The sequence below is a fragment of the Electrophorus electricus genome, chromosome 18 (genome assembly GCF_041902795.1).
Source record: "Electrophorus electricus isolate QZ-2024a chromosome 18, ASM4190279v1, whole genome shotgun sequence".
Lineage (NCBI taxonomy): Eukaryota > Metazoa > Chordata > Actinopteri > Gymnotiformes > Gymnotidae > Electrophorus > Electrophorus electricus.
Genome location: NC_137514.1, coordinates 18346916 through 18365291, shown reverse-complemented (window position 1 = coordinate 18365291; position 18376 = coordinate 18346916). Strand labels below are relative to the sequence as shown.

The 18376-nt window shown below is 44.4% G+C and overlaps 2 non-coding genes and 1 pseudogene across 2 annotated transcripts; 2 read left to right on the top strand and 1 right to left on the bottom strand.

The window, feature by feature from the left end:
- Nucleotides 1–1157: 1157 nt before the first annotated feature.
- LOC118242781 (U2 spliceosomal RNA) lies at nucleotides 1158–1348 on the bottom strand. Its single transcript, XR_004777035.2, has one exon. It is a non-coding gene; the product is annotated as a U2 spliceosomal RNA (small nuclear RNA).
- A 183-nt stretch (nucleotides 1349–1531) lies between these two features.
- On the top strand, nucleotides 1532–1710 carry LOC118242794 (U2 spliceosomal RNA; annotated as a pseudogene).
- Nucleotides 1711–7292: 5582 nt separating this feature from the next.
- On the top strand, nucleotides 7293–7478 carry LOC118242788 (U2 spliceosomal RNA). Its single transcript, XR_004777039.1, has one exon. It is a non-coding gene; the product is annotated as a U2 spliceosomal RNA (small nuclear RNA).
- The last annotated feature ends 10898 nt before the right edge of the window (nucleotides 7479–18376 follow it).

Genomic DNA, 18376 nt, shown 5'->3' with positions numbered 1-18376 from the left:
GCTAAAACACCAAAGTGCTCCTGCAACTCACGTCATTCTAGTAACCATTTTGGCAGCACAATTCCTGCTCGTCATGTTGAGAGGAATGAATGAGGTGCACTTCACTCATGTTCTTTATAGTCTGTTCAATATGTTAGAAAGGAGATGTCCAGCAGATTTATCTACCAAGACCTGAAAATGTGTCACTGTCTCACCTGGTGAAAATCAATACCATTAAACAGTCTAGACAGTTCAACAGTCACTGGGGGATGCTGTCAGGAGTGGTAGTGTCATGTGTTACAGGTGTGCATGGAAGCTTTTAAAAGGAAAATCCACTAATTCAAGTTAGAAAGTTTGTTTAAACTTTGGTTTTGTATCACTGTGTTATTTCTGGGGTGGGGGGTGGGGGTTGATCTGGTTAAGTCATAATAAATTACTGTTTGGAACATATTCAGGAAGACACCAGCCACTATAAACAAGAAATGAAATCACACTAAGAACTAAAAATAATTCATAGCACAGAATCACTTACAATATTCAGTTTTATTTTATTATTTAGAATGTATTTATTGATTGTTTATTTTTAAATCTGTATGTTCTTCAATGTTGCTACAATACCAAAAAATGCCCAACACAAATTCAAATTCAAAAGGTCCTCTTTTCTCTATATTTCTCCATCTCACCTGACCTGCTAAAAATAAATTGTTTAAATTGTGCAATGTAGTTGAATAATGATATTTTTGAGAAAGTATAAAGCAGCACTTTGTCAGACATTTAAAAGGGTGGCTTGTTGGACTGTGTAATGAGAAGTTATAATGCTATGGTAAATAAAGGAGGAAAATTAAGATACTCTAAATTAAGTTGGGTTTTTTTTTGTTTTTTTTACCTGTTTTCACTCACTCACTCACAATTGTCAATACTTATAGCTTGCTGAGTGCTGTTCATTTAGCATACTGTTTTTTGTTCGTAGCGGTATAAAGTAGATATGCACTCTTTGATATTTGTACAATGACTGACAGTGTTTTTATTATTATTTCTTTCTCAATGAGTAACTTTACTCTGCCCTCTGATTGCTGTATTACTCACTGCACAAGGCACCCAAAGCCATTTCCAAACATTTTATCACCTGCTATACAACAGCAAAATAACCAGTGGGTATTTGCAGGCAAACCAGTCAAAATCTTTGCACCGTTCCCGGAGGCACTGCAATACCAGGCCGATGCGTGGGGCGAACGGGGCAAGCCCCTGTTTCGCCTCCCTGTTCTAAAAATCCGTTTAATATGAAGTCCCCGTATAGGGGACGTATCAGATATTAAACTGATAAGAACAGATACTACACTTGATCTTAGCCAAAAGGCCGAGAAGCGATAACCCGAAGAACGCGCCGGCCGGAGGACCGGCCCAACGGGCGCGGTGGGTTGCACCGTGGCGCGCGCGGGCAGACGAAAGTGTGCCCGAACCAACGGAAGGGACGGACCCCACCCACCAGGAGCTGCTCTGTGCTGTGCTGGGCTGGGCTGCTCTCTACTTCCACTTCCGCGTTCTTCGGGTTATCGCTTCTCGGCCTTTTGGCTAAGATCAAGTGTAGTATCTGTTCTTATCGATTGGATTTTACGACGGATTCACACGGATTTTATGCTGACGAGAATTGCTGCGCTTGGGCTTTTTTATAGCTTTTAGCGAGACCAAGGGTGATCTTAGGTGCAGTTTCTGGAGGCTTGTCCTCCGTTTCCGCATGTGATCCCTTGGTCTCTTTTATTGTTTTATTTGATTTTTAGAATTTTAGGGTGTTTTTTAATTTTATTTTAAGCCCCAGCTCATCCCATCGACAGGAGGACGCCGTACTCAAACCGGCCAGCAGGGGGAGGACCTCCCAGGACCAGAGAGGCTGCCGGCGTGGGGGACCAGGCGCTTCCTCGGCTCCAGGACCGGCCAGAAATGGCCACAGCCGATGCAGGGATGGCTCCTCGCAGCACGGCGCAGGCTGCTGAGGCCCCGGCCAAGACCCCGACCGCCGGCGGGGCCTCCCTGGCGGAGCCGGGCCTGAGGGCAGGCAGCGGCCTGCTCAATACGGCCCGGTTCCGCTGGAGGGACCCGCAGGATGGGACCTGCTTTACGGAGCGGGTCCTCTTCATACGGGAGGTCCTGTTCGGCGGGTTCGGGCTCAACCCCGGGGCACTCATATGCGCTCAGCGCAATGGTGCCCAAAAGTTCTTTGATGTGACTTTTGCGAGTGACGCCATCTATAGGAGGGTCCTGGAGCTGGGGGATGGGATGGGTGGCCATCCGGTCGGGAAGAACTTTGTTCTTGAGCCCTTGTGGGACGGTGACCGGCGGATGGTCACCATCCACTTTTTTAATCCCCACGTTTCGGCGGCCGAAGTCCGCAGGTTTTTGTCCATGTATGGGGAGGTCCTCCCAAGCGAGAGGATGGTGAGGGATGAGCTGGGGATCTGGAACGGGCGCCGCCAGTTTTTTATGAAGTTCGGAAGGAACAGCGAGGGACAGGAGAGGTACCCCCCCGCATATTTTACGTATGCGGGGAATCGGGGGTACCTGTTCTTCAGGGGGCAGCCTGCCTTCTGCAGGGGGTGCCAGCAATACGGACACCTGGCCGAGGGGTGTCAGGATTACGTTTGTAGGAATTGCCTGGGGCCGGGGCACCAGGCAAAAGACTGCAAGAACCCCCGCCGGTGTAGGGATTGCAGGGGGGAGGGACATATGGCGCACTCCTGCCCCGAACGGACCCAATCTTATGCCACGGTGTTGGCAAGGGGCGGGAGTGCGGCCTTACAGCCCAGCAACCCCGGGGGGGAGGGACTGGTGTTGAATAAGGAAGCTCCCCCCCCGGGAGGCATGGAGAAGAATATTACCCCCCCTGCTACCCCAGGGACAGCATCAACAATATCATCGTCATCATCCTCATCGGCGGGGGAGGAAGACCCGGCCCCGGGCCAAACCCCTCGGCCAAAGGGGGCACCCCCTGCTCCTCTTGGCAAGGCCAAGAGGAAGAGGAAGCAAGCCTTGCAGGAACAGGATAAGAGGATGAAGGCGGGCTCCCCCTTAATGGCGGCGCCTGTAGAGGAGTCCCCTAAGCCCACAGACCCCTCCCTGCTTGCCAAGCCGGGTGGCCCGGATGAGAACACACTTTCGCCACCCTTGCATTATGGCGGCAGGGAGGGGTCTCCGAACGAGACTCCCTATATTGGGGATACTGGGGATAAAGTGGAGGGGGGGGACTCCTCGGTTTTAGATTCTTAGGGATTTTTACTGTTTTAACGAGCCGACTCTTTCTTTCTTCCTTTTATCATGGCAGATCTTACTATTTTAACAACGAATGTCAGAGGACTGCGAAACGCAGAAAAGAGAGCAGCTGTGTTCCAGTGTTTGGCATCGTCCCCTTCAGCAATCTGTTGTTTGCAAGAGGTTCACCTGAGGGATCGGAGGGACGAGGCTTTGTTTGCTCATCAGTGGAAGAAAGGTAAAGCCTACTGGAGCGTGGGTGGCGTCCACTCTTCGGGGGTTGGGATCCTGTTGGGGGATCCCACCTTCGAGAAGGTGAGCTCCTTTGACATCGTGCCGGGAAGGGCGATGGGGGTGGATGCCACCTGGAGAGGCCAACACCTTCGGGTACTTTGTGCCTACGCTCCGGTAGAGGCCTCGTCCCGAATCGCTTTTTTGGATGCACTGGTCCCGTCCTGTGTCACAAATAGACACCTTTTTTTGGCAGGTGATTTTAATATTTTCTTGGAAGGGAGAGCGGATGTCAGCCGGAAGCATTTTCAGAAGCTGCTCAGCGATTTCCGTCTCTCTGACGCTTTTAAAAAGTGCAACCCCAGAGATCCGGGCCACACCTGGCATAACAGTCGAGGGGCAACAAGCCGTTTAGATTATATCTTGGCGTCACCCTCCGTGACTTTTAAGACAGCCTCCTTGACCCCACGCTGGTACTCTGACCATTTGGTGTTGGAGGCCAGTGCTTCCATTAACGCGCCTGCAGTGGGCAGGGGTTATTGGAAGCTTAACGTGCAGGTCTTGGAGGAAGCAGAGTTCCAATCTCTGTACCGAGACCACTTTGCAGCCTGGCGAGGCTGTAAGGATGGTTATGTCTCTCCCGCGGCATGGTGGGAGCACGTGAAAGAGTGGACCCGTGCTCTGATAACCCACTATTGCCGCCGGCGCAAGGCCGAAAGGCTGGGTCGAGTCCGGGATGTGGAGAGGCAACTAAAAAGAGAATACGTTGATCGGAATAACGGAGGGGAGCTGGACCTCGTTAGAGTGCAGGCCCTTAAAGACGAACTCAGGGTTCTGCACGAGAGGTCCGCGGCAGCCCTCCTGTTTCATGCCAGGTTGCAGCTAGTTGAGGAGGATGAGCGCTGCACCGCGTCTTTTTTTCAAAGGGTCCGACAGGCTCGTGAAGAGCGATGTTTCACATCGCTCAGAGACTCGGAAGGCCACACCTGTTCGGACCCGGCCCGGATGATGGAGGTTGCACAAGAATTTTATCGCAAACTTTTTAATAAGCGAACCACGGATTTTGATGTAGGGGAGCAGTTTATAAAACATCTTAAGGTTTGCCTTCCGAGCACCGCCCGGGACAGCTTAGAGGCCCCCTTTACTCTGGCAGAGTTAACGGGGGTACTTGGCAAAATGAACCGGCGTAAGGTCCCTGGCCTGGATGGACTCCCTGTGGAGTTTTACTCCACATTTTGGGATGTCCTAGGGCCGGAGATCGTGGAGGTAGCCGAGGACGTGCACCGGCAGGGTTTGCTCACTGAGAGCATGCGGTCCGGGGCACTCTCCTTATTGTATAAGAAGGGCGATCCTACGGATCTCGCTAATTGGAGGCCCCTGACCATGCTTTGCGTAGACGTAAAAATCTTCGCAAAGGCCCTGACCGAACGACTGAAAAAAGCCATGTCACTCTTGGTTCACGGCGACCAGACCTGCGGGGTCCCAGGGAGATCGGCTACCTGGAACCTCCATTTGATCAGGGATGCCATCTCCTGGGTAGAGGACAGAAATGTCCCTCTGGCGCTAGTGAGCTTAGACCAGGAGAAGGCGTTCGACCGGGTGGACCACCGCTTCCTGGAGAGGGTGTTGATTAAGCTAGGGTTTGGGCCCTTTTTCATGAGGTGGTTTCAGACGTTGTACGCTGGGGTGGGAAGCCGTGTCTCCATCAACGGTCACCTCAGCGAACTGGTCCCGCAAGTGAGTGGAGTGAGACAGGGGTGTCCTCTTTCTCCCCTGCTCTACGCGCTCTATATAGAGCCACTTGCGGCCGCCATAAGGGCCCACCCGGAAATAGACGGTCTCCCCCTCCCGGGGGGCGGAGGTGCTGTGGTAAAGCTGGCCCAGTACGCGGACGACACTACGTTGTTCGTGTGCTCGGACCAGTCGCTCAGGCACGCCTTGGACATGGTGCGGTCGTTCGGAGAAGCTTCCGGTGCCGCGTTAAACCTCGGCAAGTCGGTTGCCAAGTACTTTGGCTGCTGGAGGCACAGGAGGGACATCGCTGGTGGGCTTGCCCTCAGTGATGGACCCCTGAAGATATTGGGGGTCCACTTCACCTCTGAAGGGGCTGCCCGGGTAAACTGGGCAGAGCGATTAGCCCTTGCCCGGAAAAAGTTGGGGCTGTGGAAGTCCAGGTCCCTGTCCTTCCTAGGAAAGGTATTAGCATTGAAGGCCGATGTGCTTCCCTCACTGCTCTACTTGGCTCATGTGTACCCAATGCCCCGCTCGATGCGGCGGGGCTTGACAAAAGACGTTTTCAATCTCGTCTGGGGGGGCAAGTATGAGTATGTGAGGAGGGAAGTTATGTACCTGGGAAAGGACAAGGGTGGGAGGGATGTCCCTGACTTCCCTCTCAAGTTGGACTGCCTGTTCTTTGCGCAGCTCTGTGCACGGTTAGCTGCTCCCCTCGAGCACCCCCATCAGTATTTTATTCGGTTGTGGCTGTCCTGGCCATTACGTAAGGTTGTACGCACGTGGTCTAACTCCGGCCCCAAGGCTGAGACGCTGCCGGAGCACTTTGACCATATGGTACGGTGGAGCAAGTCGCTTCCGGCGGGTCTGCGGCCCGAGTCCCTTGCCAAGCACAGGTTACTGTACAAGACTGTGCTTGAGGCACGGGGGACTCGCGCAGTTGTGGGCCTGGAGGAGGACACATGGTCCAGAGTACAGCCCAAAGGTTTAGACAACCGGCTGCAGGACCTGAATTGGCGCTGCATACATGGGAAGTTGCCAGTCAGGGATGTCCTGTACAGGCACGGGCTCACCAGGCACCCTCGCTGCCCAAGGCCCAACTGTGCCGAGGAGGAAACTCTTCGGCATGTGTTTTGGGACTGTGGGTATGCGCGGGATGTCTGGGGCAAAGTAGCCGACCTGTGCAGGACATTAGACCCGCAGTTTCAGTTGACCTATAATAAGGTCACATGGGGGTGGCCCCAGGATACCAGGCCATCCTTCGCGCCCCGGATGTGGGAGCTGGTAAGCATTACCAAAAAACATCTTTGGAATGCGAGGACCAGCCTCATCCGAAAAGGGACGCGCCTGGACACCTGGGGGTTGTTGCAAAAAGTGCGTGGTGATTTAAGATTCAGGATGGAGCATGACGTCATCCGGTGGGGCTACCACGCGGCGAAGGAGAGGTGGAAGGGCCTCTTCGAGCTGTAGGCCCCCTGGCGTCTATATAGGGTTTTAGTTTCAAACGGTTTTTATATTTAGCTGAGACTCTGCTCCATCCGGTGGTCCCAACGGACCACCGTGTTTTATTGGTTTTTAGCCACCATGGTAGCTTAGATAGATTAAAACTTTGTTTTAGATAGAATTGTATGTCTGTTTTAACTAATAAGTGTGTGTTTTTGTTTGGTTTTTTTTATAGAAAAAGCACTTTACTAACAAAATTAACATTGTTTTAAGCACTTATTGTTTTAGTGTGGGTTTTTATTGTTGTGTGTTTTACCCTGTTTTAACTAACATATGACATACGTTTTAACTTAGACATTGTTTTATTTCTACCATGGTGGTACCTTAGTCTTTTAGGTCTGTTCTTATTTCTGTCTTTTATTGAGCGGCCGTTTTAACAGTCTTAGTTTGTTTTACTCGGTTGCCCAGGCGCAGCTGGGCCGAGAAGCGATTTTTTAAGGACATTTTACCACGGACATTTTACATGGACTTTTATGTATATGCCCCCCGTGTAATTGGTACACGGGGGGTTGTGGTATTTTATGTCCTGAACTTTTTAAATTTTTGAATTTTATGTATGATGTATTTTATTATAGATGTGTTTTATTGTATGTATATGTTGATTTATTGAATTAAATAAATCGTAAAAAAAAAAAAAATCTGTTCTTATCAGTTTAATATCTGATACGTCCCCTATACGGGGACTTCATATTAAACGGATTTTTAGAACAGGGAGGCGAAACAGGGGCTTGCCCCGTTCGCCCCACGCATCGGCCTGGTATTGCAGTGCCTCCGGGAACGGTGCACCTTCTTAATCCTGTGTCAAAGAAAGAGAACGCAAGTAGAACAGGACGGACGGACGGACCCCTTTCCGCGGTTTTGCGGTTTTCCCGCCTTTTTTGTTCTTTTTTTTTTTTTTTTTTTTTTTTGCACATTTTCTTTTCAAATACTGTGTGTGTGTGTGTGTGTGTGTGTGTGTTTGTGTTTTTCTCTATCTCTCTCTCGCCTTTAGGCTGCTGCTGCTGCTGCTGCTGCTGCTGCTGCTCCACCACCACCAGCACCACCACCACCACCCCTCCCTCCATCGGATCCCTCCAGCTAGCGTAGATAGCCTTAGCCTTCCAGGCTCCGCCTCCTCCTACCGCGAACAAACTCGCTAGGCTTTGGTCAGACGTAGTCGGGTTCCTGGGCGTTTGCGGCCATGTCTCTGGTTTCTCTTCATTCCCGCATAAATCTTTCGCCTTTTACTAAAGATTACTAAATGTGGGTCTGTTTTTATACAACTTGCTGTGGTAGTATGCTGGCCATAGCATGTCCTTGTGTACTAGATATGAAACCAATAAGAATTTAACTCATGTCTATTATCTCTATATTCTCTAGCATCTGGAATCACATTGTAGCCAAAGTGGTAGTCCTTGAGTTTTGACAAGAATTAAGATTACCTTTGTCACTGTGAAAATCGGGGCGTGGGGCATGTTGTCAACAAGAATATTAGAATACTTACATGAATTCCAATGTCATAATTTATGGGCACCTCAAAGCTGTTTCTGGCAACCAAGAAATAAACTTGTATTTCACCTACTGTATGTGGATAGTTTAGAGCTGATTAGGAATAGGGCATTTACTGTAAAATACTGGGCATGTTTGTCTATATTTGTCATTATGTCTTAATTATCAGATTACATTTTGAGAGCCATTCATGCAGAAATCCAGATGATCCTTTTCTTATTCCTTAGCACAAAAATATTGTGTCCACTGTCATACAGTGCTAAAATAATTAATGGAAGAAAAACTTCATCCAGATTTGACCTTGAAAAGGAGTTTGAATCTGTTCCTGGGATTTCCCTTCCTATTTAGAATAATTAATATGTTTATGAGATTATTGTTAATAAAAAACAAACAAAATTGCAGTGTACAATGCATTTATACAGTTTTTAACAACAACAACAACAACAACAACAACAATAATAATAATAATAATAATAATAATAATAATAATAATAATAATATGTTCAATTTATATAGCACCTTTCACAGACACAAGGTTGCTTTACAATGATAGTTGAAAAAAAGGTTATGAAAAGTGTTGGGAAAAGTGGTATGTTTTAATTTGAGATTTGAAGGAGGAGAGTGTGGAGCAGAGACAGAGAGATTGAGGTAAAGTGTTCCATAGTTTTGGTGCCATGACATCAAAGAATCTGCCTCCTACAGACACCAGTCTAAACTTGGGGATGGAGAGGAGACCTGCATTAGAGCACCGAAGTGTATGGGTAGAGCAGTAAGGGTGTAAGAGTTGAGCTAGATAGGGAGGTGCAAGACAGTGCAGAGCTTTGTATGTAAGGAGGAGGATTTTGAACTGAATGCGTTCAGGGATGGGGAGCCAGTGTAGCTGATGTGGACTAGGAGTGATGTGGACTGATTTCCTTATATGAAGGAGGATTCTTGCAGCTGAGTTTTGGACATATTGAAGTGAGTGGATTGTTTTGTTAGGGACGCCAATGAGGAGAGAGTTACAGTAATCAAGATAGGAGGTGATGAAGGCGTGAACCAAGGTCTCAACGTCGTGTGTGGAGATCATGGGCCTATGCCAAGCAATATTACAGAGGTGAAAAAAGGCATCAAAGGTTTCTAACCGTGGATGAGGAACTGATCAAGATACCATCTAGATTTAATTTAAGATTGGAGTATTTTGATATTTTGGACTTCGGGCCAATAAGTAGAAATTCGGTTTTATCAGAATTGAGTTTTAAGAAGTATATGCTCATACACTGCTTGAGATCTTGGATACAGGAGAATAAAACAGGAGGTGGTAGGGTAGTGTTAGCCTTGGTGTTAATATAGAGCTGAGTGTCATCCACATAACAGTGGAAATGAAGACCATGAATGCAGATAATCTAACCAAGGGGTAGCATATAGATAATGAACAGGAGAGGGCCAAGGACAGATCCCTGGGGAACACCTTGAGTGATGGTAGCAGTGTGCGATTTGTGTTTACCGAACACAACATAATGTGATCTATTAGAAATATAGGATGAGGACCATTCAAGAACCTTGTTAGTAATACCAGTGGTTGAGAGGCGGGCAATGAGTATGTTATGGTTAATTGTGTCAAAAGCGGCACTTAAATCTAGAAAGAGGAGAATACTCAGGTCACTAGAATCAGCAGATCATTTAGAACATGTAATAGGGCTGTCTCAGTGCTGTGCATGGGATGGAAACCAGACTGAAAAGGTTCAAATAGAGCCTGTATATTTAAGAAAGACTGCAGTTGGTAAAATACAACTTTCTCTAATACCTTGGCCAGAAAGAAGACTTTGGAAATAGGTCAGTAATTATCAAGAAGTGCAACATTTAGTCCAGGTTTTTTAAGAATGGGAGTAATATCTAAGGTTTTGAGAGCTGAAGGAACAACCTAAGGTAAGGGCTGCATTAATGAGATGAGAGATGGGAGCAGAAATAACAGAATAACACATCTTAAGAAGAGTATTAGGGGCAGGATCAAGTTGGCAAAATTTTTCAGCAGCAGGGGTGAGAAGGGTGTCCCCATAATCGGATATAGGGAGAGCAGAGGGGGAAAAATGATTAACTTTGATTATTTTTTCATTAAAGAATCTAAGAAAACCTTTACATTGTTCAGCAGTACCAGATGGAGAGGAAGATGGAGGCTGAAGGAGCTTATTAATAGTGGAAAAGAGAGTTTTGGGCTTATGTCCGGGACTATTGATAGCAGAGGAAATAAAGTGTGAGTGGACATTATTTAGAGCTGACCTATAATTAAGCATATGGTCGGAATCAGCTACTTTATGAACAGTGAGACCAGTTCTCTTATAGAGGCGCTCAAGGTGCCGACCTTTGGTTTTCAGGGTACGTATCTCAGGGGTAAACTATGGCAAAGAATGACCAGAGGGAACCTGCCTGGACTTGAAAGGTGCTACCTGTTCAAGTAGCTCAGAGATGGAAATATTATATATAGAGAGAATATTTTTGAGTTGTCACAATGAAAACATTTATGAAAAAAAAAGGTTAAAAACTTGGTTCTTGTATGTTTTGGTGTTTAATTGATTTTTTGGATAAAATAAAATCTTAGCTACCATACAGTATCATAAATATTGTGAAATTAAACACAAATTTACTTGTTGCCAATGGGAATAAAAAAAATACAAAAAAAACCTGTCATTCAACATATCAGGGGTCCTTTTCAGGGTGCTGCATAATGATATGTAAATGATCTAAATGCCTCAATGTCAGGTATTAAAGGGGAATAGTACTTGACTGCTGCCTCTGAGGTAGCTGTAAAATGATACGTACATGTTCTGCTGCCTCTGAAGCAGGTAATAACATGGAGTTACTACTCTATTCCCAGTATAAGATTTGTATTTCTGCTCGTTTGTAGGATGATTATGTAAACCACCATTTTTTCCTAAAGTGTGTTTTGAACAAATACTAATGTTTCTAATAGTGTGGAATGTAAAAGCTTGGTTTTGTTGTATGTGAACAGTACAATTAGACATCAACTATGAGCACGATTTCAACTATGAGCATGTTTAAGTTCTGCTGACTGCTGCAGTTCACTCCTACACATTTGCTCTTAAAGTCATTTATGGCACTGTATAGGAACCATGTGGGGTGAATGTGCAGTATTTGAAAATCTCAACCCATGGATTGTTAACTAATCATGTTAATCTCTGCCAGATGACTATTAACCAATTATGTTCATTCTGCCTCCCAGGCAGAGCTACCTTCAGAACAGTTTTGAGTTATGATTTTGTATAGGAGCCTTGAAGGTTTTAGTAAGTTCATGTCCTAACCTCAGGCTGGCAGCTTGCTGAGAAAGCTTTCTCTCACTGCAGGCATGCTTACTATCAGCTAGGGTTTATTGGAGCTCTTTACAGAACAGAGCCTCACACAGGTCCTGCAGCTCTGTCAAATTACATTAATCCCCTGTAAATCCCCTATTTAAAAATCCCAGTTAAGTCAAATTTCTTCAAGCTTCAAGGGAAACTTAAGACAACTAATATATTTCCCTCCTTTCTTAAGATGTGTTGTTTTGATGAAACAATCTTAACAATTATTTAACATTTTCTGATTCTCTGCTGCAAATGAATTTTGTGACACATAAGCAAATATGTCTGTCTTACAACTGATCCCTTTTTATCCCACCACAACAGACGTATATTTACGTGTCCATCATATTTTATGGTTATCATTGCCAATGTTCTATCTTCAAATATTAGACTGAATATGACAGCTTATGGAAATGTTCAGACGCACACATCTACACAGAATTGCCATAGCACATTGTATATGTGTAGATCTGTATTGTCTTTCTATAGTTGGCTAGAGGCTTGAAATAATGAGCACATTTAAATTGTATTGGGACCAAAGGGGTTGAACTCAAGTCTAGCTGTGTTTTCTGTGTTTATTTCTTGCTGCATTTCTGTAATTCTTCAGATGTGTTGTCTTTCTGTTTGGAGAGATGTCTCTGCATTATGAGCCATAGTGCACCGATGTTTCCTTTTAATTACCTCTCTGCTGCATTCTTTCTTTGATCTTGTCCACTCAGTGGACAAGATGCAATTGATCATAGTACTGCTCAGAATCATGTTGATTGACTTTTCTTTGCCTGTTTTTGGTGAAGAGGGCCCCTGGTTTCCTGTTTCTTTTTTATTATCACACTATCACCTGACATTACATTATAGATATTATAGGTCCACTTCAGCTTAATGTCTTCATTTTGAACTTTCCAACCTTCTCCTAAACATTTGTGTTACAGAGCTTTGTTGCTTTTAGTTTTTGGTTGCTTAAGTTTTAGAGGTGCAAGTTTTCTTTTCATTCTCAACAGTCTTGTCATAGGCCTCCCCTAGTAACCTGAAGCATGAACTGCGTTGATATGAAGTGGCAGTGTGCAAATGTGGCATGGGATAGCTTAACTACTCAAGGTCGTCAAAATGAAAAGAAACAATCAACAAATGGTGTTATGCCATTTGTGAAGCAGATACAGAGGGGTGGTTGTAAATGTCTAAAAGCAGTCACATGTTTTCCACTGACACTGATTGCAGGTGTTATAAGATATGAAGGAATGGAAGATTATTGTAATGTGGTTGTATGCATGCATAATAGCTGGGATTTTTTGTTTGCAAGGCTAATATACGTTTGTGTAAAGTACATAGAGCAAAAGGCATGTTACTGGTAAAGAAAGGGTAATGTGTAATCTTTAATCTGACACTAATATGTAATTTGTAATCTGACATTAACCCTATACTATTCTTAACCCCTAAGAACCCAGACTCAGTTCACCTTAAAGCAAAATTATGAGGAATATAAAACAGACCAAATAGACCACATGGAACACATTTCTGATTTCTTTTTTGAAATTTTACCTCCTAATGCCAAAGATCTGTAATGTCACTTATATGTTACATTAGGCGTTTATGGTACATTTATGCCTCATTTGAAAATAAATCAAATTTGTTTTTTTGCTTAATAATATATTTTTTTTCCTTTTTATTTGCAATTTGCAACAATGCTGGTTAAAACTAACAACATAATATTTTTCAGATTTGTTTTATAACACAAAAAATGTGCAAACTATTAAAATAAAACTACCTCATAATGCAGGTCTTCTCAACAAGCCATCAGTACAGTTGCTGCTGTACCAAACCAAGCAACAGCTTTATGTAGTGAACTTAAAACCACATGTACATAGTGCAAACTGCAAACTACTCAAAATGAAATAATTGGTGATAAACACTGAAGGCAAGCAAAACATTTGAATGATCAGCGCCATGTTTGAACCACAGTTATCTTTGCTAAGTATTTTTGACAATTCAGCCTAAGCCAAATGGTAAAGTTTAAACAATTCCTTTCCTCGATGAAGCAAAGGCGCACATCACATTTCTCACAGAGGGTGGTTGCATTGACTTTGCAAACTTTACAATGACGACGCTTGTCAAATTTCACAGGCCAGTGTGCAACTTGGTCTGTACGAACATCATCTAGAACTCCAACACAAGCTCTCTTGGTGGAGGTGTGACATTAAGTGATGGGCAACCCCTTTGTGAATGCACAACAATCAGGATAGTGGCAACCTGTGCTTGGAAGCTCCTTTGCTTCAGTGGCTTTTGGACACCAAGTAGTCTGCAGTCACAGTGGTAGATCAACCATGCATTAAGGCCTAACACGATGGTTTGCCAGAACAGGTACAGGTACCACATTTGCAACCTCATGTGATACTTGTACCTTGCAATGCAAGCATCAAGGAGGTCTATTCCACCCATGAATGTGTTGTATTCCTTCACAATGTGTGGCCTGTTAACCTACATAAATCCTCTGTCTGATTTGCTCCAGCATTGCACTTTGTCTTGAGGCTCAATTGCACAGTAGGATGAGATCAGGGTAACAGGTTTGTTGTCATACTACCTGACAATGACAATGTCTTCTTCTTTCTCCACCCTGAAATCAACAGATCATCTGCCTTTCTTGGCAAGATTATTTTCATCTTCAAGCTAAAAACCGGTCAAGCAGTTGCTGCGGAGTGTTCCTACGATGTAGATCTGCTGCTGAAGAAGCCTGTGCACCAGTGGTGCTGAAGAAAAAAAATTGTCAGCAAATACTTTGTAGTTTTGATTTGATGAGAGTGTTTCACACAGTTTGACCACAACATCACCTCCCATGCAAAGTAAGGTTTTCTTCCCAGTGCCACCTTCATAGACCATAAAATCACAGAGGATTCCCGAGTAAGTGCAGTGACCCCAAATTTTCAATCCCCAAGGGTGGGGCTTGCCCTTCATGTACTGTCATATTGGGCTGTGTGTCTCTTTGAAGGACACCATTTATTCATCAATAGAGTTGTGCTCCTCTGGGATGATATCCAAGCATTGTTTGTGAAACATATCAAGCCATGGGTGGATCTTTTAACATTTATCCTCTATTTGACAAATCAGTGTTGTCAGTGAAATGTAGACATGACAGCAGGGTCTGAAAACGGTTGCGACATGTCAGCCACCATGGAACACCTTGTGTCATTTTCCCAGTACACACAATTTCCTGGCAATTGACAAAGACCCATGCGCAGGTAAAGGCCAATCAGTATTTTCAGTTCCTTAACAGTGGTGTTAACATTGCGCTGACATTCCGATTTTTGTACACTGTACAAATTTGCTTGTTCCATCAGTAATTGAAATATTTCTGCTGTTATGAACTTTCTGAAGTACTCCAGTGGAGTATAAACTTTGTCTGGAGGTGTGACTATCTGTCCTTTGAATGTGCACTCAGGGGCTTCAAAAGGTTTCTTTCTCCAAGAAAGTTCTAGAAATTGAGTCAGAGAGGTTCTATGTAATCTAGGACATGTTATTAAATCATTAGAATTGTTAATTGGGTTGGAACATACCTTTAGAAACAAAAAACTGGCTTTTTTAAAATTAGCTTGTTTTGTCTCATGCGCTAACCAAGCACACCATCATTTTGAAAATAAGGTCACAAATACCCAAATTCACAAATTGTCACATGCCTGCATCCAGGAAGTTTAGCATATGTAACATTGGGACATGAGTTAAAGTGAATGATAAAGCTGTATAAGGAACCTTACAGAACATTTAAACTGTTTGTGACACATATGTCACCATCGGTTAAAATCGACCTATGCTGCAACCACTCTCTGCCCCTTAGTTACAAGGTTTCTGAATAATGCTGATTTAAAAGTAAGGTTGTGTATTTGATGCTCTTCTATCTTATGAAGCATAAATACAATGTAAAATATTGTACTTTTAGTCTGTTAACCAATTTATTGATTGACTGAGGTAGAAAGATCTTAGTAAACCAGTATGTTATTTTGATTAAGCAGGCAAGGAGTAGTGTTGCCAGAGGGACTGGTCAGAGGGTATTTGTGTGGATGGAGGGACTGGTCAGAGGGTATTGGTGTGGAAGGAGGGACTGGTCAGAGGGTATTTGTGTGGATGGAGGGACTAGTCAGAGGGTACTGGTGTGGACTGAGGGAGCTAGTCAGGGGGTATTGGTGTGGAAGGAGGGACTGGTCAGAGGGTACTGACGTGGATGGAGGGAGTTGGTCAGGGAGATACAATAGAAAGTGAGTGAGTGATGGGAAGGGGGATGGGAGGACAGGTCTGACAGCAGAAGTAATGAAAACCATGTTTTCTCCAGACTCACTGTGAATGGTGCTATTCACTGCAAAATGAAAAGGCAGGGAGAGGCGAAGAGAAAGATAGTGTGCTGAAAATGGAGAGACTGACATTTGTAGCTTGCTACAGCAGCTAGCAGGGGGTAGTGATGAGAGGAAGAAGCAGTCCTTAATGTTAACTGATATTTATTTGTTATTTGTTATGCTGATGTCATGCAACCTACATGCACAGCATGAACACATTTATCATCAGAATCTGAAATTGAAGCTGTGGTTATGTGTACACACACACACACACACACACACACACACACACACACACACACACACACACACACACACTTAGCAAGGCTGACAGAAACCCATTGCACACACATGAAATGTTCCCATGAAGGGTAGCATGAATGTGTTTCATGAAGTCAGTATTCCAGAAAATTTGATATTCATACACAGGGTTTTAAACTCTGCAATTTTTCTGTTGAACATCCATATGTAAAACATACTAATTGCACTTGTGAAGCATGTGTTAACATATTGATTATATAACTGTCAGATAAAACCTTTTTAACAAACCAGACAAACCAATTTAAGTGCTCATTGACCTATTGGTCAGTGTCTAAAATGCATCAAAATCCTGAGATTCTGTTTGGTTAATGATAAAACAAGTAACACATGTCTTCCCATAAAGAAATGCCAATTTACAAAACAAGATTTATAACATCAGACTTTCAGGACAAGACATCTTATCCATCTTATTCTTTTAGCTGGTAGGAGTCAGTCAGCCATGAAATAAGTAAGAATAAATAAGAATTTAAAACTTTCTCTCTCTCTCTCTCTCTCTCTCTCTCTCTCTCTCTCTCTCTCTCTCTCTCTCTCTCTCTATTTTATTTTTTTTGGATCCATACACTTTGAAGGTGAAAAAAGTAAAAAGGAGAGAGACAAGACAAAGCTCCTCTGAATGGTGAGATTTATGAGCAGCTAGATGATCAGCCCAGCCCAATCTGCAACTGGCAGGTTCACTGTCACCCTGGCTGTATGAAAGGGTCCTTCTCATTACCTGTAATTAAATAACGATAGGTACCATAGATTTTGACCGTGGGATTTTACAAGATATAATGTGTCCAGAGGATCATGATGTCTTTATGATTTTCAGCAAGGTGAACAAAAACGGAATAAAAGAACATCAGGGAACTCACGGGAAAGCATGATATCAAAAGCATGTGGCAAGGAGTGTTCACACAGATGGGGACTGCAAGGCTGGACATGTGGTAGGGTGCGTTCACGCAGACAGAAACCACAATGCTGGTGTCATGGAACGCTTGCCTCCCGCGATACGTGTTTATCGTTCACATTTACTCTTTAGCGTTTCTTGTTTGTATTAATCGTGTGTAATTCTTTTGAGTGCCGTTAGTGTTTTATGTTAAATGTTAATAAATGTACGTCCCAGACGTTGGAGTCTGTGCGTCCTGCCCCTCGCCCTGCGGGACTCGGCCCACCTCGCGTTACAGCTGGACATATGGCAGGGAACATTCACACAGACTGGAGTGTCTCTGTGTGTGTGTGTGTGTGTGTGTGTGTGTGTGTGTGTGTGTGTGTGTGTGTGTGTGTGTGTGTGTGTGTGTGTGTGGGTGTGTGTGTGTGGGTGTGTGTGTGTGGGTGTGTGGGTGTGTGTGAGTGAGTGAGTGAGTGAGTGACAGATTGAGCGAGAGAGAAGTAGAGATTATTTGACAATACAGCTTCTGATTTCTTGCATGGACATGCATATGCACTTTACTCCTAAATAAAGTACACTTGTCTAAATCTAGCAAACACTTGTTAACCATTAGTGAAATTAGCAGCTCTTCAATTGTGAGAGTCCACGGGTCAGTGGCACAGTTAACCATTAGAGGTCGAATTAGTAGTGTGTGCTAATAAAATAATATCACCCACTGCTGGTAAGATTCCACAAGGAGCACAATTTAGTTCCTTCAAAAGCAACAAAGCAGGAAATAGGATGGCAGGTAACATATTTACACAGAGGTTGAACTAAACCTGAAGGGGCCATTTATTTATAAGTGCTTATGCAAGGTAGAAGCTATGCTGTTTGGACTGAGGATGTGGGTGGTGTGTCAGGTCTTCAAAGAGTTCTGGCCATGGTCAGCCGCTCCTGATTCTTTGACGTCTGTAGGAGGGCAAGGGAAGGAGCTGTATGTGGTGCTCCCCTAATCCACTCTGAGGCCTTCTTCAACCCCTCCAATGGGGAGGTGGGCAGCTGTGGCTGGCCCAACTGTTAGGGGAGCTGACTGTGTCTTGCCCTGGAGCTCCTCCTGGCTGTCATGCATAGGCAGGCTGTCCAGATTGAAAGTTCTGAAACCATCCGCCAAATGTGGTTTTAGCACTAGGGTTAGTGATAAGCTTCATGCACCATGTTGGTCTAATGTAGGGAAGCAGTAGTTTCCATAAATATACTTAAAAAAAAAACAAAAAAAAACTATTGATTTTAAGTAAATTTGATCAGTTGTTCGAATGAAAAAAAAACAAAAAACATATAACGACCTTTATTCGCTCAGCCCATTTTGAGCAAATCACTCTTCT